The sequence below is a fragment of the Papaver somniferum genome, unplaced genomic scaffold (genome assembly GCF_003573695.1).
Source record: "Papaver somniferum cultivar HN1 unplaced genomic scaffold, ASM357369v1 unplaced-scaffold_19, whole genome shotgun sequence".
Lineage (NCBI taxonomy): Eukaryota > Viridiplantae > Streptophyta > Magnoliopsida > Ranunculales > Papaveraceae > Papaver > Papaver somniferum.
The window spans coordinates 16,176,226-16,190,010 of NW_020628818.1; the positions used below are offsets into that span (position 1 = coordinate 16,176,226).

Sequence of the window (13,785 nt, forward strand, 5' to 3'; positions counted from 1 at the left end):
ACCATTACCGACTCTCACTTGGTCAGGTCCATCATATTCATGAGGAATACACAAATTCTGAGCATCAGCAGTCATATGGTTTGTCGCACCCGTATCTGTGACCCACTGAGCATTATTGGCATCAGGAAAAGCAACATAAGCTGCAGCAGGCCTGTCCCGACTGTCAGTGCTTCTATCATAGCGGAACCAGCAACGATCCGCAGTGTGATTCCTCTTCTTGCAAATTTGACAGTACACATCCCCCGGAGAAGGACCACGTTGCTGGTAAATAGGACGACGACTGTTGTTGTTTGGTGGTGGTTGTCGTCTAGGTTGATTGTTGTGCATCCTAGGTGGACCTCTGCTGGATGATGCTGAATTAGCAGTTACAAGATTTGCAATGGGTTGTGATTCCTGTGATAGTTGATTCTCTTGACGCATCTCGTACGTAAGAAGATGTGACTTAAACGTCTGTATATCCATGTTATCAGCAGTACCCAACACAGTGACTATTGGATCATAAGACTGGTTTAACCCATTACAAATGGATTGTTTCATCTCATTAGTAGGAACTGTGTAACCAGTTGCTGCAAGTTCATCAAAAAATCGTTTAGCTTCATTTAAATAAGCTTTCAAAGACTTATTACCTTTGGATAAGTTATGCAGTTTCTTTTTGAGATTCATCTGGTGAGCAAATGTTTTAGGTGCAAACTCAGCTTCCAGTGCATCCCATATTGCTTTTGAAGTATCCAGCTTTGCTACAACGCTTAGAACTTCTGGTGTAAGGGTTGAGTTAAGCCAACCAATGATTAATGCATCTTGTGCTTCATAGGCAGTGAAGGCAGGATTTACCTCATCACTGTCAGGTAGAGTACGATCTGGTACTTCTTTGGATCCATCAATGAATCCAGTTAGCCCATGCCCCTTTAAGATAGGCCTGAATTGAGCTTTCCATAATAAGTGGTTGGTTTCTGTGTGTTTCAGAGTAACAAGATGATGTATTTGGACTTGTCGAAGATTGTTTGTTGTATCTGCCATTTCAGACGCTGTGAGCAGTAAATTTTTTTATTTTTTTATTTTTTGTTATTTGATCTGTGCGGAAGGTGAACTTGGATCAAAAGCCTGATACCAAGACAGACTGAATAAATGGTGAATATCTTCCACAGAACTTGTGGAGATTAAACTCTTCTATTTATATTGAAGATAAGTACAATATGAAAACTGAATATTGTTATGATCCTAGTAAATAGCAAAGACCTGACTAGATTACTTGGACTCAGTAACAGGAGCTGTAGCTGACAAGGAAGCTTGCGGAAGACTTGGGCTAACAGTTGTTGTGGTGAAAATTGAGCTATCAATTTTCACATCTTTTCAAAGGGGGAAAATCTAGGGTTTGTTCAAACCCTAGTAGTAAGTATCTCAATCACTTGCTATTGTTTGTGAATCTTATGAATTGATAAATGAATTGTTGATCCATCCTTAGGGGTGAGTATAATTTAGGAAAATTGGTATCCAAGTTCTATATGCACCTTGAAGTTGTTATCCCAAATTTGGGAGAATTCTGCGTAGCCCATTATTGCCATAGTGGAAGATTTGCACGTGGTTTTTTACCCTTCACCTTGGAGGGGTTTTTCCACGTAATTTCCGGTGTTGTGTGATTACTTCTATATATTGCATAGTTGTGTTATTTTCTCATTTGTGTTTCATTACTTGTGTAGGTTTCATATTGCGCATAACCGCTCGGATTTTGTAAGTCTCCCCCAACACAATATACTCAACAACACCATCCCAAAGTTCATTGAAGGTAGTTTTAGGGTCATAACAATAGAGTCTCTTGCCTTTAGGTGCGTTGTACCACATTCAAACTTCGTTGCTCCGTGTGATTGCAAATGTATTACAAAAAATATTTGGATTGTCCGGTAGGATACTAAACTCCTTAGTCCATATCGGCGGCTCGTCCAGTTTTATACTTAAATCTTTAGTTGGACTTGACGACCTTTTACACATCAAATCTTTCATGGCCTGACTGGTAGCTCCAGTGTTCCTTCTCTTTCTCTTGCATACCCATATGTTAATGGGAAAACCTGTACGAACCAAATACAAATTGTTATTCCCTCCGTGCAACTTGAGTGAAGACCAGTAAGTACCGTAAACTCTCTGTTTAAATTACATAAAACCTGGCAATGTGATGTAATGGAACTCCTCACGCTCCAAATCAAAGGCCATAATCTCACAATTCAGTTTTTCTTGCAGCCAATAAATTGTTCCATTCGCGTAGATGCCTGGTGAAGAACCTGCTAAATTGTAACTGTAGTAACGGCCCATAAATCCAATGTATCTTCACTCACCACCAACAGTATATACTTGAACATGTCCCTTATTTTCCCCATCATGGTAATATATTGCAACAAATTTGTAATGATTAGTTGAAGGACAATAACCAAACCCACTTGTGAAATGTCCATAAGGAATTAGACTTGTGCTTGGTATATGCCGAGGCAATTCAGAACAAGTATATTCCGGAAGACGAACAAATTCTCCTGTTAAGGTGTTGCAGATTAAAAATAAAGGATCGACGCCATATTTACTTTCGACAAAACAAACCAAACCATTGTAAGAACCGACCATGATAATTTTCGCGACGGTTTTCTTTATAAACATGCCATGTTCTATCTTAATAAGTGTGTTGCAATAGTGGTAATAGTTCATCTTTGAATGATCATGATCATCTTCATAGAAAAGTTATAGTTGATAACCACGAGCAAAAAGAAAACCCGTCTTTTCTGTTTTCTAACTAAGGATTGCTCTCCAAGTTGTGCATACGTGTTTGGCATTTAAAGCTACCTCTATATGTAATCGAGAAAGTATGTTTTCTAAGATGTCACTATGAAGATTCTCCGTGGTGCTGTAGTAGATGATTAAACTTTTTCCCTATCTAGACTTTTGCGTTGCTTGAATCTATATACTTCTTGTACCCTAAAACTTCTTAGAAAATTGATGACAAAAGACCTGGCACATTTAAACGGACCGCTGTGAGGCGCTTTACAATTGCGTAGTTGGCCCGATATTTGGAGCTTTTGGCAGAAATACCCTAGCGGAAAAAAAGAAGAAGAAAGAAGACATTGAAATTTTTGGTAATAATTATTCTTCGTAGGATCAAATAACAAGCCTACTCGTGGACCGTGGAAAAGATGAAAGGCTAGGTCTTGGTCTTTGAGTCATCTAATATTCCCTGTTAAACCTATTGGATGCAATAATCAAAAAACAAGGAAAAATCAAATAAACAAAAATTATTGATACTTAGCTCATTTAAAATGGAAGTGATCGATTTGATGAAACGGACGAGCTCGCCATATCTTCGCAACAACAACAAGGTAAAACTTTGGAAAAACAGAATGAGTCACGTGTTCAACACGTTGCCCTTAAGACATTAGCGCCCGGATACACTCAAGAGTGATGTTATAGCCCTCACAGGACGGATATCTTTAGGATAAAACACCCTACTACACCTATTACTAGCATATGTAGTAGATTCTCAACTTGAGCTTGGCAACTCCGAAAAACCATAAAGGAAAATCTCGAACACTTGAGAAAACAATATAAAATGTTTTTTTCCCTTAGGGGTCCTTCTAAATATAGAGCAACCCCTTTCCCATAGATTTTACAAAAGTAGTGAGTTTGTTTATATAATTGACAAATACAACTTAAGAAGAAAAACTCCCCGATGTGGGACTAAAAGGTTTATATAGTTTCTTAAAACTACTAAAAATTGGAAACTCCACAATGTGGGACTAATAAGTTTCATTCACAAAAGAAAACAATAAATTATAATTTTTATTAAAACTTTAAAAAATTATTTTTTATTAATCGTTTTCCAACAATCCTCCACATGAATGAAAACTCAATAAAACATGAAAACACAGATAGATCTTGGTGAATCAACATCCCAATCTCACGATCCAAACAGATTGATCGTGCAAGTGTCGAAATCATACTAGTCATTTCTACGTCCTCTCCCTCACACAAAAGTGTGTTGACCCCAGGGTCATACTATGGATTGCACAAATCATAATAGTATTGAGAGCTTTCATCTTTAGTTCTCACATGGTGAGATTATAGGTATCTTTCACCAAAGTGAAAAAGCATGAACTAGTGAACTCTTAGTGACCTTTAGGTCCTAAGTTCCAGTAATACCAAAACCATCAAAACGAAAATCACATAAAAAGCGCAGGAAATACCATTTTAGGCAGAGGTGTCCATGAGGTCTTGAACCTTTGCTTAGTGAGATATTACCGGAATTACTTGCTAGAGACAGTGAACTATGTCTTGAACTGCTGGCATTTTATGTAATTTGCGATAACAACCACGGGTGATATCTCCAAGGTTGCTGCCAAGCTCGTGCCGTTTTTTCCAATTTGGCCCCGGACATATCCTGTTTCTCAGAATTCTCTAGAGAATCAAAGCTCATATTCTTATAAGAAGCGGACCCACTTCCTCATTCAGATAGGTGAGTTTCCATAAAGAGTGTTATTGCTACACCCCACTTCAATCTTAAATTGAAACTATAGAACTCATTAAAACTTCTTAAAAGTCATCCTTCACATGCAGTCACACTATCATGTCTACACCATAGGGAAGGGACAGAGAATAAAATTCTCTGATAGTGTTTACCTTTACCCACCACCAATTAGTTGTCTCATTCGAAACCTTGATCTTGGGATCTCCAGTCAGCAAGGTTGAGTATCCTTCATGGCAAGTTTAATTTATGAGCTTAAGCCCCTTCCCCCTCGATGCATTTCTAACTATCTCTTGGGATAAACCTTTCGTCAAAGGTTGCGCGATATTCTCCTTGGACTTTATCCAATCAATGAAAATAACGCCGATTGATATTAGTTATTTTCAGCTTTAGCTATTTTAGCTTGTCTAACACAATGTATAGATATAGATGGCACAGGCCTATGCCAGAGAGGAATGTCTTCTAAAAAGCATCTTAGGCACTCGGCCCCCTCTCGTGCTTTATCTAACTCAATACTCTCAGATTCCATAATTAATTGAGCAATATATGTTTGTTTGTGAATATTCCAAAAACAAACCCTCATGCTAGAGTGAAACATATCCACTCGTAGACTTAGACTCCTCTGAGTCAACTATCCAGTTTACATCACAAAGTCCCTCAAGGACAACAAGATACCTTTCATAAATCAAATAAAAGGTAATAGAGTATTTTAGGTACCATAATACTCTACTCAGTGCATCTGAATGCTATTGATCTGGACTATTATGATATCTACTTAACTTACTCACAATATAGGAAATGTCTGGACTCTTACAGTTCATTAAATTCATCAGACATCCTATAACTCTTGAGTATTCAAGTTAAGATACTCCATTACCCTTTTTTCTTGAGTCTACAAGAATAATCGTACAGAGTACAAGCAGGCTTACAATTACACTGATCGTATCTCTTAAGTACAAATTCAACATAATGAGAATGACTAAGACTACATATGGTAGATTATTTTCTAATCCTCATCCCTAAGATTACATCAACAGGGCCTAAGTCTTCCAAGTCAACGTTCTCATTCAGCGCATGTTTTTAGTGGAATTAATCACATCTATGTTTGTATCAAGTATAAGCATATCATTAATCACAGGCATCCTTAACAAGTTACTTGTAAATATACTTGTCAGATTCATTAACTTAAATCCACTACACATTATCGCATGATTAAATTTTCCATGTCACTTTTTACGTGCTTATTTTATAAACCATACAAAATTTTGTTCAACTTACAAACTTTGTCATCATAACCTTTCACTACAAAGTCCTCAGGTTGGTATATGTAAATTTCTTTATCTAATTCACGATTTTAGAAAAGCTGTCTTAACATCCATCTGACTTATCTCTAATTTGTTTATGACAGCAATAACAATTAGCATCTCAACGGAAGTAAATCTCATCACATGTGAATAAGAATCAAGGAAATATACACCTTCTTTTAGTTTATAGCCTTTAGCTACCAACTTAGCCTAATATTTTTCTACAGTTTCATATACCTAATGTTTCCTCTTAAAGACTCATTTACATCTCATGGTCTTACTCTCTGGAGGAAAACTAGAAACCTCCCAAGTCAGGTTCCGACGGACTGAGTCCATTTCACTAAATGAAGCTTCTTACCAGAATGGGTTTCAGTAGATATCAAGGCTTCTTTACAAGTCCAGGGCTTAGACTAAGCTAGGCATGTTATGAAGTCAGCTTCATAAGAAGTCTCAAGTCTAATTGTTTTACTTCTCTTAGGCTCAACCTTAACTTTATCTTCCTTTAAGATAAGTTCTGACTATTTGAAAATAAATCTAGGGGATCAACAACACATCTCTAATGAGGTACAGGTTTAAGAATAAACATGTTCAAAGAACTGAACATCCCTAGATTATGTAATAGTATTCACAACAAAGTCAGAAAAATCACACCAAAGTATGAAAAATCAGAACACATAACCAAAAATATATATGTAGAAGTATACTCAGCATACCCTATATGAAGACACAATCAAGATTTTTGGTTTCTATCTAGTTCTTTTAGGAAGAGTAATGACAATCTTAGTTAAACAACCCCACACTTTGACGCATTCATAAGAAGGTCATCTACCTTTCCATAAATCATAGGGAGTTTCATCTGATTCTTAAGGGTACTAAATTCAGGATATACTAGTTAAGAGGACTGCCTCCCCTCACAAGGCCGCAGGTAATCCTGAACTAATCAACATGGAAATTATCATCTTCTTAAGGATACAATTGTTATGTTCAAGGCTTCTAATTGGTTTTGAACTTCAAGTTTATACATCTTAAGGCTTCTAAGGCATCATCCTTATCCCCAAGAAAGTACACAAGATAGTACCTCGTACAATCATCCACGAAAGTTATAAACCATCTTTTATCATAGTGGTTTTGGGTTGAACTCATGTCAACTAGGCCTAACTGAATTAATTCTAAGGGCTTAGAATTACTCTGAACATTTGTGCTAAAAGATTTTATAACATATTCATTTCACTTTTGTGTTCAAGATCCAAACAAAATTTGGGTACGTAGCCTATGCTAGGAAGTTTATGCATTGACTTATAATTTTACGGTTCCAAGTCTACCATGCAAAACATTCAAAGACACACAAAAAAAAAAGCACAAGAATCAACTATGTTCACTTCATCAGATTTTCCTAAAAACTTATATAGACCCTAAGTCTTATAATTGTTTCCTAAAAATCAATGCTCTTGGTTATAACAAGTTTTTTATATTTAATTAAGATCTTCAATCTTTTACCATCTTCAAGAGAACAAGATACAATATTCTTTCATATGCTCGGAACATGAAAACTTCATTCAGTGTGAGAATATTACAGATATGAGTTTATGCTCGAGCTTTCCCTTTTATGCAACATCTGTCGCAGATGAGTTACTCATATAGAGTTTCTCGACATCCCTTATCCTCTGATAAGAGGTGAACAGGTCTATGTTTCAACAAACATACTTAGTGGCTCCAGAGTCCACCCACCAGTCTCTCACATTGGTTATTAAAATAACTTCCGACATCGAGTCAATGAACTCGTTCTAATTTGTTTCAACTAAATTAGCATTAACTTTCTACTTATTAAGGTTTTATGTTGTTTACACTTTACTGTCGTATGGCCAGGAATTTTACAAACATAACAATCACCCTTAATTAAAGTAATGCCAGATTCAGTTTTACGAAACATACCTTTCTTATGAAGACTATGCTTAGAGTTGTGTTTGATGTTCTAGCCTTTTTCAGCTTTGAAATACTTGTGTTCACCCACATGCGCCTCGTAGCCATGTTCCTTTTCAATTTCATGTCACAAACTTCGTTTATACTCTGACCACGGACACGGTAATTTCCCAATTACCTAATACACCACATCTCACAAACCTTAGTTCAGATAAAATATGAGTTTTGAAGATAATATCTAGATTTATAAACTTCGTTTGAACCACCATATCAAAAAACTTATGGTTACCTCATAAAACTACTTTAGTTAACAACAAAATTCTGCCCGTCAGAATTTTTCAGGAATGTTTCTCTGTTTTGTAAAATATCAAAAAAATACTTTTACGAATCCAAAAATTCTGAAATTTTACGTGGGCAACTATCAGGATGTCTACTACGTTTTGTCAAAATATTTTATCGAAATTCCTTCTAGGTTAAGAGATAAACTTGAAACTCTACATCTGACCAAAAATTCGTTTTTGTTTTTCACTCCACAATTAACATCCATGATTCACAAACCAACCAACCATTTTTTATTATTACAAATAATAATGTCTTAAGTTTGTTGGGTACAATAATCAAAAACAAGGAAAAAATCAAATAAGCAAAAGTTATTGATACTTAGCTCCTTTATAATGGAAGTGATCGATTTGATGAAATGAACGAGCTCCCCATATCTCCGCAATATCAACAAGGAAAACTTTGGAAAAACAGAGTGAGTCACATGTTCAACACGTTGTCCTTAAGTCATTAGCGCCCGGCAACACTCAAGAGTGATGCTATAGCCCTCACAGGACGGATATCTTCAGGATAAAACACCCTACTACACCTACTACTAGCATATATAGTAGATGCTCAACTAGAGCTTGGCAACTCCGAAAAAACCATAAAGAAAAATCTCGAACACTTGAGAAAACAATATAAAATGTTTTTTCCCCTATGGGTCCCTCTAAATATAGACCAACCTCTTTCCCATAAATTTTACAAAAGTAATGAATTTGTTTATATAATTGACAAATACAACTTAAGAAGAAATGTGGGACTAAAAGATTTATATAGTTTCTTAAAACTACTAAAAATTGGAAACTCCACAATGTGGGACTAATAAGTTTCATTCACAAAAGAAAACACTAAATTATAATTTTTATTAAAACTTTAAAAATTTATTTTTTATTAATCGTTTTCCAACAAAACCTCCACAGAGGGATCGCCGGATCAGTCCGTTGTCGTGCTTTATTCACACCGTAATGAAGGAATTCGCATTTGCATAGCTTGAGAACTTGTAAGAATTCGCTCTCGTGTTGTTTCTTGCTTGCCACCCTCTTATCTGATCTTAGCTGAAGTAATGGGCCTGGCCTGTCTGTGGGGGTAACGGGGCTATGGCTTTTGGTCATACTCATGCTTAGGAACTCTTGTTAGCTCCATCCTCAACGTGCATGCACAATAAGGAGAAGATACGCAGTTTAGAACGCCAAGCAAGTGTAAGTAAGAAAATGCAATTTTTACATTCGATGGTTATGTAATGAACAATTCATGCCGAAGTACAAATAATATGAGAGGTTAGAGTTTTACATTTCATGACATTTTAACTATAAATTGAGTTAAATCCTACTTCTTTCCTTCCTTGTTGTGGTATCTCGTGTCACATAAAAACTTAAGCTCCACCATTATTGATAACTACCTGAAAGAATTGGGTACATGGGATGTTGGAGGGAATTGAATTTAACAATTCCGAGTTTGTCGAACCTAGATTACTACGATAGAAGAGCACTCCAGATGTAACAGAGATTCCATATGTGAGATTTGTGAGATAATAAGGTCAGGGCCGGCCCTCCATTTAAAGCAAGCAAAGCCGTGCTTGAAGCCACCAATTTTGAGGGGCCACATTTTTTTTTCTTTTTAGTATTGGTCCCGTATATAAGATTTTGTAAACTTATTAAAAAGTAGTAGGTTGCATTACGTTCTCTTTGTATTGAGAAGTTTAGGGCTTCCATAGTTAAACAATATGGGCAAATCTATACAACATTCTTGCATGGTTGAACCAGAGACGTTAAACTGTTTTGAAATTTTTGTATAACCTCAGTCCTTAGTTTTGGTCGTGGCTTTTAGGTAAGTGTTTGTGTTTTGATATTAGTTATCTTAGAATATTCGTAAAACTTGTATTTGGACTTCGGATGCAGCCTCACAAAGGTTGAGTAGTATACGCACAGAGAAAAGAAAGGAAAAAGATGAGAAATAGAAACTCGTTTTTTGTACTGACAACTCATTTCATGGATGATAGTTCTATCATCTCCCCACTAAGTTCTGACTTAATTTCCGGCTCACTGTGTCAGTGATCATGTAGCATCAGCGGGAATACCTTTTTTTCCTTTTTCTTTTTTTCCGAAGAGAAAGGTTATATTAATGGGAAAACAAAAGACAATCCAGTACAGTCACAACAACCTGAGACTGTAATTAGAAATGGAAAAAAACCCAACGTCTGCGATTCAAGTAATTTAACTACAATAAGGACACCAACTGAATTGCATTGAACCCCTGGTTCGAAATTCAACTCAACGTCTGCGATTCACAACAAAATCACTGAGAAAAGCTAAACAAGCAGTGAACTCATATGTCCGATCATTTGGCATCAGGGATTACCTTGTCATTTGTTTCCATGTGCTCATATGTCCACAGTCCACCTATGCATTATGCATACCTTTGAACATTTTGTTCAATTCAAATTGATCTTAGTGCTATTGTAACTTTGTACGTTCTTGATTCTCTTTTGGTACTTAATCTATGGATAACAAGCTAAGAGCTCAAAGAATGTTTTTCTAGTTAACAATGTTAAAGCAATTTTTGTTATAGATAGTATATTTTTGTTAACAAGGGGCCACAAAGAAAATTTTTGCATTAGGCCACAGAAAATGCAGGACCGGCGCTGAATAAGGTTGAGACTACCACAAGCTGTTTCTTTTGAGATTCTATTAAGGGAAAAAAAATACAAAAAGGTGAGCACATAATAAGTGCAGCAAAGAGAAATACAAATACATACTAGTACTACAAGCTATTTGAAAACGTTTTCCACTCTTAGCGTAGTTCTAAAGTAAATGTCACTACCCAACGAAATTTGATTACTCAGCCGGGTAAATATGTAAAGGAAGCCTTGGTTTGGCATGAGCAAATAATGGCTTAGCCAAAAATAGATCATTAGCCGACTCCGAGAGATTTATCGACTCGCCTGGCGGAGCACTCCACTCGAACCCTTGAATAAGTCTAGCTAACAACATGATAGTAATTGCTGTCCCAAGTGCACCACCAACACATCCTCTACGTCCAATGGTAAATGATATGAATCGTAGTCCCCGCTCCGTGAGATCCACATTAGCTACTCCATCATCCTTTGACATTAAATGACGCTCCGGGTTAAAGTTTAATGGTTTATGCCAAATTCTAGGGTTCCGGCCTAATCCTGTTCGACTTAATAGTACATGACTTCCTTTCGGAATAAAATAGCCCGATACTATTGTATCTGAGTTCGATACGTGCGGAACATTAAAGGGCGTGACTGGATGGAGCCTAAGTGCTTCCCTAGCACAAGCTTTTACATAATTGAGTTTCGGGAAATCAGATTCTTGGACCCAACGGCTCTTTCCTACCACCATATCGATTTCCTCGGTAGCTTTTATGAGGATATCCGGCTGATTTATCATCTCTGCCATGGCCCATTCAACTGCATTGGCTGGATTATCCACGCTCGCAATTATTAATTCCTGTCATGGCATAGTTGGACATGAAGGCAAAGCCAGGAAAACAACAAATGACAGAAAAAAAAACTATCTGAGAATATACACACTCATATTTAGTTTTTAATCAGTAAAAAAAACACACACGCCCAGATATCATTAAAAGGAGAAATGGGAGAAAACTATGCATGTAAAACAAATAAACAATCTTACCACTGCTTGAGCTTTGATCTCTTCTGCTGATAACAATGGCTTCCCTTGTTTGTCCTTGAGCGAAATAAGCACATCTAGCAAATCTTCAGGAACTTTGTTCTTCGTACTTCCATTGCTCCATTGTCGAATGCGTTTCTTCAATAATTGGATCATGATACTTATTCACAACCCCCATGGCTTTCCTGATAATCTTTTCATGGCCATCTAAATCTAACCATCTCAAGTAAGGCAAATAATCTTGTATGCCAAAAGCATAAATATATTTTAGGACTTCAAAAGCTGCATCAACATGCTCTATCTCTTCAATACCGGGTCCTCCATCTTCTCTTCCTTCGCCGAAATACCTTTTGTTGAAAATCATTTTTCTTATTACATTCCCACTGAATTGCCTCGTTAGTAATCTTAAATTAAACACTTCGCCTCCACTCAACGAGTTTGTACTGCACATATTGTGTAAATAGAACACAAGATTGTTAGCTTCCTCATTTCTCTTCCCGAGAAGCCATTCCAGTCTAGCATGACTGACCATTTCCGAAGTAACTACACTTCTCATTTTCTTCCATTGGTCTCCCCATGGTGTAACAATAGTAGTTAAGAACCCACGACTTAAATGCTCAGTGGCCATTGTTCTTGGCCTTGATGCAAATACCGCATCTTGTTTCTGCAAGAATTCTCGAGCTAGTTCTGGAGAAGTCACGGGAATTATATGAACGTTCCCAAGATGAATGCATGCGATTTCGGTATTCATTTCTTTCATTAGACCTAATATCCATTTGTATCTTGGCTTATTTCGAAGTAAAGTTGGTATACTACCCAAAATTGGCCAAGGTGATGGTCCTGGAGGTAATGGAAATGATGCTGGTAAAGATGGCTGTTTTTTAAGGGTATTCACCCCAAAGTTGATGAGAAGAAGTACAACTATTGATGCAAGAATAGTTAGCAAATAGCTGGTATTGAGTTCAACTATCGATAGGGTGGATGCAGAATCCAGCCAAAGGGTAGTATTAGAGAAGGTTAAGAAAGAGGTTTTATTGGCCATGCCTGCCTAATTTCTTCAGATAATGAGAGGGTTTTAGTGCAGAGTAGCAGCGTAACCGGATCACGCATTTATACACATATCTGTTGAAAGGCAGTAATGTTTAAGATCATCTCATGATGACGCCGCCTAAGTTAAAATATCTTGGTTTAATGGCAGGTCTAAGATGTGTTTTGGGTTATTTGAATATTCTCCAACTTGACGTTTTGATATACATAAATGTGACCACAAATGTTTTCGATGATGAAATCGGAACTTCACGTTTTAATTATGGACAACAATAGAACATGGAGAAGGACCCGCTACCCAGTGTTCTATATGGGTTTTACGTCTCCGTACTCAAGTCTAGCGGAAGTGCGTGATTCCTCTTACATTATTCTCAGTCTATATTATAGACCTCAAAGACTTGGCTTTTTTTCTTCGGTTAGTTTTTCTCAAGTGATTGGTGACAATGGATTGACTTTATAGAAAAAGGAAAACTTATTGTCAATGGCTGCTTGCTATATATGCTGTAATTTGTAATGGCGAAGCCACATGCACCTTGGGGATATATTATTCAAGAATTATTTCCTATCCCTGCTGCTACCACGGGTGAGTTTGTACTGGGGAAGATTCCTTCTTCAGGATCCGAAATCGGTTAGAAGGTAAGAAAGTGGGTCAAGCAATAGAGAAATACAACCAAAGATTGGTCTATTCCACTGGGACTAGTGAAAAAAAATTGATTTCATGCACGCTGTACCACCACTTATGGACGGGATGCTTAGCTAATAAACCTAAAAATTTGTCTATTCCACTAACAAATGGTAGACCTGATTGTGTGATATCTATTTCGTGATAATATGATAAGATTCCGCATGTGTTATGACGGGTTTGAAATCTAATATGAGGCTCTACGTTAATGATTGGATTAGAGCACTAAGATTTGGCTCAACATGCGACATGCCGTCATCAAAATTGTGATTGAGAATGATTTCCGTTGAGATAAAGCATGATAACTCATAATTATATGTATGATACATCAACTATACTTTTCTTTCGCAGAATTCTCAA

The 13,785-nt window shown here is 36.8% G+C and overlaps 1 pseudogene; it reads right to left on the reverse strand.

The window, feature by feature from the left end:
* Window positions 1-10,691: 10,691 nt before the first annotated feature.
* Window positions 10,692-12,919, reverse strand: LOC113339038 (annotated as a pseudogene).
* Between the last annotated feature and the right edge of the window lie 866 nt (window positions 12,920-13,785).